The sequence below is a fragment of the Helianthus annuus genome, chromosome 15 (assembly GCF_002127325.2).
Source record: "Helianthus annuus cultivar XRQ/B chromosome 15, HanXRQr2.0-SUNRISE, whole genome shotgun sequence".
Classification (NCBI taxonomy): domain Eukaryota; kingdom Viridiplantae; phylum Streptophyta; class Magnoliopsida; order Asterales; family Asteraceae; genus Helianthus; species Helianthus annuus.
This window is the reverse complement of record NC_035447.2, coordinates 131,243,845-131,252,064: the sequence shown is the minus strand read 5'-3', so window position 1 is coordinate 131,252,064 and position 8,220 is coordinate 131,243,845.

Genomic DNA, 8,220 nt, shown 5'->3' with positions numbered 1-8,220 from the left:
ACGAAATTACCCAAGACCCCTAGGGGGCACGATATGATATGGGTAATAGTTGATCGATTAACGATATCTGCACATTTCCTACCGATCCGAGAGAAAGACAGCACTGGAAAGCTTGCTGAGATATACTTAAAAGAAATTGTGGCACGTCATCGAGTGCCTATCTCAATCATTTCAGACAGAGATGGACGCTTTGTCTCAAGAATCTGGCAATCCTTTCAGGAAGCCTTTGGATCTCAACTAGATCTAAGCACGACCTTCCATCCGCAAACAGACGACCAGAGCGAACGAACCATACAAACATTAGAAGATATGCTTCGCGCATGTGTCATGGACCTAGGCGGCAACTCTGATACTCATCTACCATTAGTTGAGTTTTCCTACAATAACAATTTTCATACGAGCATAAAAGTCGCACCGTTCGAAGCTCTGCATGGCCGCAAGTGCCGCTTGCCTTTATGTTGGGCAGACCCTGGAGATAAACGTATGGTTGGTCCTGAACTTGTGCAAGAGACAACCGACAAAATTATGCAGATCCGAGAGCGCATTAAGGCAGCTCGAGATCGACAAAAGAGCTACGCAGATCGAAGACGAAAACCATTAGAATTCGAGGTAGGAGACAAATTCTTGTTAAAGGTCTCACCTTGGAAGGGCGTAGTAAGATTTGGAAAGCTGAATCCATGATACATCGGACCATTCAAGATCTTGGAAAGAATTGGTACCGTGGCATACAAGTTGGAATTACCAGAAGAATTTAATGAAGTACATGATACGTTCCATGTATCCAACCTCAAGAAGAGTCCAACACAAGAAAACGTGATCATCCCTGTGGATGAAGTGCATATTGATGACACCCTCCGATTTACAGAACGACCCGTTGAGGTTACAGACTAGAAAGTCAACAAGACCAGGAGGAGCAGTGTCAAGCTTGTCAAAGTACATTGGAACTCTAAGCACGGACCTGAATACACGTGGGAACTTGAAGACCAGTTCAAAGAAAAGTACCCCCACCTGTTCAAGAAGACTCCTGCGAGAGTTAGTTCAGCCTGAATTTCGGTACAAAATTCTTTTAACGGGGGGAGACTGTGACAACTTGCACCCAACCGGTAATTTTCGTACACTTTAATTATTAATTAATGACTGCAATTATGTGTTTAAATGTCAACATTGTCTGATTTCATACTATACAAGTGAATTCATGCATGTTTTATACTACAAGATATTGCTTTATGCATTAATGAACAGCGTTGCGTCAGAAATACTTGTAAACTCACCGGTAAGACACATTGTGTCAACAAATCTGCAGAAAGCAGTCAGACTAAAGAATTGGGGCCTAGGTGTAGGTCCAACTTCAAGAATACATTAAAACCCAAGAGTACATACAAGGGTTTATATATACTTTCCGGAAGCTAAAATACACACTAAAAAGCATCCGAAACACACTTTAAATGTTGAATTTCCCATATTTCAGCAAAATTAAGCATTGTGACAAGTTTATAACATGCAAAAACATGACTAAATGGTCCTGAATATTTTCCTAAGTGCCGGGAATTAAAAGGGTCACAAAATGATACATAAAGAACACTAAATGGTGCAATTTAGCACTTTAATGAACCGGTATCTAACCGAACAACCGGACATTACCCGGAACACCAAAACATTGCTAGAAACATTGTTCATTTTTTCCGAGCTAGTTATGGTTCTCGAACACCCTAACATATTATAGAATGCATCCTACACATTAAACACTAGACTTACACTTAACACCTCCACTAATTAACATCATGTGCCATCAAATTACATTTACCCCCCCCCCCTTTTGATGTTCACGACCCATGGAGGGGCCCCACACCCAAGATTTACAAAATCTTCCTAATATCTTCCATAATCCTTTTCCAAGATCTTATTAAATGGTGTATGTACTTGAGGGAACACAAAGACTCTTGGATAATAACATTTAGTTTATAAATAACCATCATCAACATTCTACTTCATCACAACACAATTTCTCTCCTCCCTCTCCCAAGCTTCGGCCGAACACCCCACTCCACACTCCACACACCACCATTTTTCATTCAAGTTTCATTCATCCCAAGTGTATCTCAAGGTGTATCAAGGTGATTTAGGAGGCTCGGTGCTCACGTAACTTGAAGGACCTCTCTTGTGTGCTTTTATCCACCACATTTTCAACCTTGTTCTTCCCTAGCTTTAAGCTAGTTGTAAGATTCTTGAACACCCCTGTTTACTTCACATTTTTGTGGTTAAAAGTTGTTGTTTGATGATTAACACAAGAACACTAAAGAACATACACTTGAATCTTGAAACATAAGATGAAACATGATGTAATATTGTTAGAATGATGTTCTTTTGAATATGTTGATGATTGCTTGTTGATTTCTTGATAATATGATGTTGATCATCATACTGAACTTGTTAGATTATGATTAAGAACATGATTTAACAAGTTAGGAGATGATTATGTCTCTACATAAAATAATCATCTTCTAATAAAGATATGAACTTGAAAATAAAATGATTTCTTGAAAAATGATAATCAAGTGAGTTGTTAAACTTATAGATCTAAGATTTATGAATGATTTTCCAAGAAAACCAAGTTCAAAATATGATTTTTTAAAGATCATGGTTTTTTACTTAAACCTACACTATTTTTAGTAGAAAAACAAGTGTATAAACACTTAGGAAACAAGAAAAATACAAAAGAAATATTTTTAGAAAAATCATCTTACAAGTTGTAAATGACTAAATCCTTCAAGAATGAGATTTTCAAACAAACAACCATGTTTTTAAGGGTAACTAAACCTACTAAATAACATGGTAAGTTACTACAAGTTTTTACAAAACTTCAAGTTCATAATGTAGTGTAATTTACTTGATCTTGACACTCGGTAGGTGTTGAATGAGTTGATTATTGATTGTGATGATTTAAAAGAAAATAAGCACATGTTTTGAAAACATGGGAAACTTCCATTTTTAGGGGAAACTATGTCAAAATTTTTATAAATTTTGACACTTAAAAGAATATAAGTCTTTGAGAAACTTATTACCTAAAAATGTATCTAAAAACATTTACCAAGGTTTCCCTAATTTTTGTGTTAAGAAATGATGATTTCTTCAAGATTAAAATTGATATTAAGTATGTATATTTTTGAGAAATATATATATATATTTATTGATCACCAAATTTTGTGCTAAGTGTATGTAGTATGTATTACATGTATTAGTGTATTAGGACTTGAAAATACACTAAATACTCCTAAGGAGTGAAAATACAAAAATACACATACAACATGTTTAGACAAATACAAGAAAATATATTTATGAAAATATTATTACATGATAGAATAAATAAGTTGGACAAGTTATGAACAAGAAATGAAGTTTTGGACAAAATACATAATTCGGGTGAAAAATACAAGATACTTATGTTTATTTTTGAGAAAATAATATAAGTAAGACACATAGTTAAAAATATAAATTATTTTTAACACAAGAACAAATACATAAAATATGGTGACTTGTACTTGTGCGATGCAAGTCTAGTGACTAACGTTAATAAAATGCGTTTAGGTCACGACGCAATATAAGCAAAACCCCGTGAAGTTTACGGCGCAAGGAAGGCAAAATTGTGAGTTCATGTCCCCACTTTTAAACTTTTACTTGTTTTCTAACTTGGGGAAAATACATGTGTTATGGTATGTTGAATACAAAAACTAAGGAAAGACATTCTAGATCATGTCCTGAATAGGGTACCATAAGCACCATTAATCAACGTATACATTCAGACTGCGGAATAAAAGGTTAGATCTAATGAGTTTCAGGCAACCCCACTCTTGGCCTACTTCTACCAATGAGTGCTTCTGTATCTCAGTCAAAGTCGACAAAAAAGCCTAGGTTTGGTGGCTTCCTATGTCGTGACACATGTTAGTGGCCTTGCAAACCACTAGCGATCTCATATTACTTACATTCACAGTACTCAGTTACAGATACATTTTATAAGTTACATACCATGTTTTCATTCAAGTATTTAAACATTTGTAACAACCCGGACTTTCAAGGCCTTTCCTTGACACGTTACTTGTTCCACACTATCTTCTCATAATTGTTTGTGTTGTAATTGATGCATATTTGATTAACTGTTGATACATATTTGACGAACTGTGGAACTGTATTTTTATGATTCATTGTGTGGTAAAATGTGCACCCTTATGTTATGATAAGTGAATTATTTTAATGAGTGAACGAAAGATTAGGAATTGTGTAGTGTTTGGAATAATTTAATTAAAGTTACTTATCATGTATTTCCATGTTAAACTTATGTGTATTATATAGACAAAATGAATATATCCATTGGACCTCTACTACATGTTTAGATGATGCAAATGGGATGTCAAATATCACATGTGATGACAACAATTGATTTAATTGAATCAAGGTAGGAGTGGCCGACAACTTCACTTCACATGAAAATCTTGCTAGTGGAACAATATAATTAATGCATGCTATGTTAACTACAGATCACTCAAACACATCTGATTTGGCCGCAATACATCGAACAGTGTAAACAAGTCAATATATTACTGTTTTAATATATGTGATTTACGTTAGAGTGGGCCGACTAAAGTTATAGTGGGCCGGCTATGTTGGGGTTAATAAATACGCACACACACACAAGCAACTTATACATGGATTATACGTTAACAAATCACATAATCTCAAGCCCTAATCACCCTTGAAGTCGACGGCGAAAAGGAGGAGAGCCAGACTAGTGCAACCCCTTTCTTACGTGTTAACTGATCTCCTTATTTCGTTTATCCGGTTAGTATAATCATTCTTGTTTCATCTAAGTATATGCATGTGTTGCGTGATATTGGTATGCACAAGTGATCAAACTGTGATTTACTGTTTTAATGTATGCTTTCATTGTAGTTAGTGGTTTAGGTTGCTATATATGTGTACATATTGTTGGCGATAACGGAACTTCGTATTCGCATGCATGACGGTCATGTAATCAATTAGATTAATAGTGACTCGATGATTATGATGTTTTGAATGAAAACTGTTAGGTGTTCTAGGATAGAAAGAAATGCTATACAAAAGAATCAACTCATGAATTCAGATTGTTCAATGGTTATTAGGTGTGGGTTTAATGGATTGATGACTAAGAAGGAATAGGGTGAAATAGTGAAGACATGTAATATGATGTTTCGGATTTTATGATTGAAGAATAAATGTGTTATGGTAACTGGTATGAATCTTGATGTTTTGCTAGTTGATAAATTTTGATATTAATGGGTATTAGGAATGTTATCTCACTGATTATATTGTAAAACTACATGGTACAAAAGATGTAATTAAACTGGGCCATATGTATACACATCATGGATCAAACTGCTTAATAGTGGGTCACGTAAACAAGTGGGGCAGGTCCTGTGGGGCCGATTTGTTGTTGGGCTGCATTAGTTAGTCCAACACAAAATTGTTAGTGTATGGACCGCAGAGAATAAATTGACTGGGCTGCAAATTATGTTCATAAGTTCGCTTATACGGACATGTCCATATAAGCGAACCCACCATGACTATATATAGGGGACACATGAGCGAATCTAGTAGTAGTGAAGGTGATGGTCTTGTAAGGTACGGCGAAGCCCTGCCATTTCGTCTCCGGAGCTTGTATTTTGTCAATAGATCAATAAACGAGACGTTAAATAGTGAAATCAAGCTATACGAAGACCGAATCAATGAATTCCGCCTCTGATTCAGTCTAAGCACTCTTCTGATCGACTCGTCAGGTCGTCAAACGTTCCTACAAGTGGTATCAGAGCTCAGGAGGAAGAGTTCTCACCGTTTAGCTCGATTTTCACTCAAAATTCTGATTTCTACACCTTCTTTCATCAGTTCAGGGAATTTTATCGGATAAAATCAGACCAAAATCTCACAGATTGTGTATTATTGAACAAAGACAAACCCTTGAAAGTTTTGGACTGAAATACAGACTAAAAATGGGTCAAAACTGCTTCGAACTTAGGTCCGCTTATGCAGACAGTGGATAGGTTCGCTCAACAGATCCGCTTTTAGATACGTTTTGAGGATAGGTCCGCTCCAAAATTGCACCTAGGTTCGCTCGAAGGTACAATCATCTGGTTCGCTTTTAGGGTATTGTCAGGTTCGCTCTTGGTTATTAATCTGGTCCGCTCATAGATCAACACATTAGGTTCGCTCCAAATGCTCAAATAGGGTCCGCTCAAAATGTCATCAGTGGTCCGCTTATAAGTTTCCATAGTGGTTCGCTCTTTTGTCATCTTCTTCACGTGATTGTCTGATCATTACAGGTTGTCGGCAAGTTGTTGTCATTGTCGGCAGGTTAATTACCAGTCCAAGGTACACCGCCCCACTTACACATATACGGCCCAATCAGGTTGAAGTGTTAAAAACAATTGTCGGCTGGTTGTTGTTATTGTCTGCACCGCCCCATTAAACAAAGCCCATGTGCACCGCTCCACTATAAGTGAAGGTCCAATCACTGAATGATAAGCTATGTTTTTCGGCCCAAGATAAAAATATCTATCAGTTCACTTTATATCAAATAAGGTCCAATCACAATGAAGTGTTTTTAAATCGGCCCAATCACAAAGTGATTTCATTTGTTCTAGGTCCAATCAGCGATAATTGTGCATATGACCTGATCATTTGTATTGAAGGTTCAATATTTGTTGGTTTGTTGGAAATCCAAGGTGATTTGTCAAGAATAGGATCCTCACCCGAGAGAATCCTCACTCGATCCGTTATCGCCTAATCTTTGATAGTTATTTGATTGTGTGAATTTCAGAATTATTTCAAAATCCGTTTTTTGTGAACCTGATTAGATTCGCTCATTTGGATTGTTGAACTAGTCCGCTTATAGGATTCGCTCATTTGATCATCACTGTTCGCTTTTCTGACAATAAAGTTTTGTCGGAATTATTTGAATGATGGCAGAAATGTTTGATGAAAAGAAAAATTATTCTCAGGCTTATGAAGAAACAGTCTCAGCAAAAGAAGTAGTTGAAAAAGTTCCGGTTTTTGATCACTCATCTGATGAAGAGAGTGACAACTATGAAAAGGAAATCCGGAAACTTGAATCTCTTAAACAAGAACTTTCATCTGATCAACGTTGTGGAAAGTTATTCTATGCCAATAAAATTGAAAAATTGAAAGAAAAGATCAGAGCTGAGAAAGAAGTAAAAGCAACAACAATAGAAAAGCAAATCAAACCTAGTGTGAAAAGGAAGGTTGAAGAATCTGTGAAGTATGAAACATCAAATTCTGCAGCTGTGTGCTTCAAATGTGACAGCTTCAAGACTGATAATGACAAACTCTTGAAGGATGCGGAAAGTTTGACATTGAAAGTTAAGAAGTTGGAAGACGAGAAGCAAGCTGATATTAAACAGATTCTTATGTTGCAGGAAAATTGTGAGAAACTAAAAGCTGAAAATGACAAACTGTTGGATGGTTTGAACAGTTTGAAATCTGAAAACAAGTTTTTGAAAGAAAAAGAAAAAGACTTTGAAAGTAAAAAGAAATCGTCAGAAAATGAAGATTTTTGGATAAAACTGGAGAACAAAAATTTGAAAGCAAATGAATCAAAATTCCAAGAACAGATAAAAGTTTTGGAAAATGAAAAGTCTGTTCTTGAAAATTTGAAGAATGAGAATGAAGAAACAATCAAGACTCATTTTGGGAGAATATCTCGGCTTGAAAGTGAAGCTGAGAATTCGAGGAACAAAATTGAGGAACTTGAAAAGAAATTGAAAAGTTTTGTGACTTCATCCGAGTTTTTGAATATCCCCTGTCCAAAACCGATCAATTATGTTCCAATAAGTGACGATGTCACAAACTTTGACAATGTCAAAGTTGAAGATTGTGATGAAAAATCTGATGATGTAAATGAAAAATTAGAAAAACAAAAATTGTTTTTAAATTTGAAAGAAAAATTTCAGAAAACTGCTCTACAATCGACTGAAAAAAGTGAATGTTCTAAACAAAGACCTTTGAAGAAGAAAGTGGAACAGAAATAAAAAGATAATAAAAGTTCATCAGATCGATCATCCAATCGTAATGAAAAATTACAAAAAGTAAAAAATGAAAACTCAAAAACTGTTGGTAATAAGTGGTGCAGGTTGGACCACAGTGCTGAAAAGTCAAAACCAGCAAACTTGAGGAAAG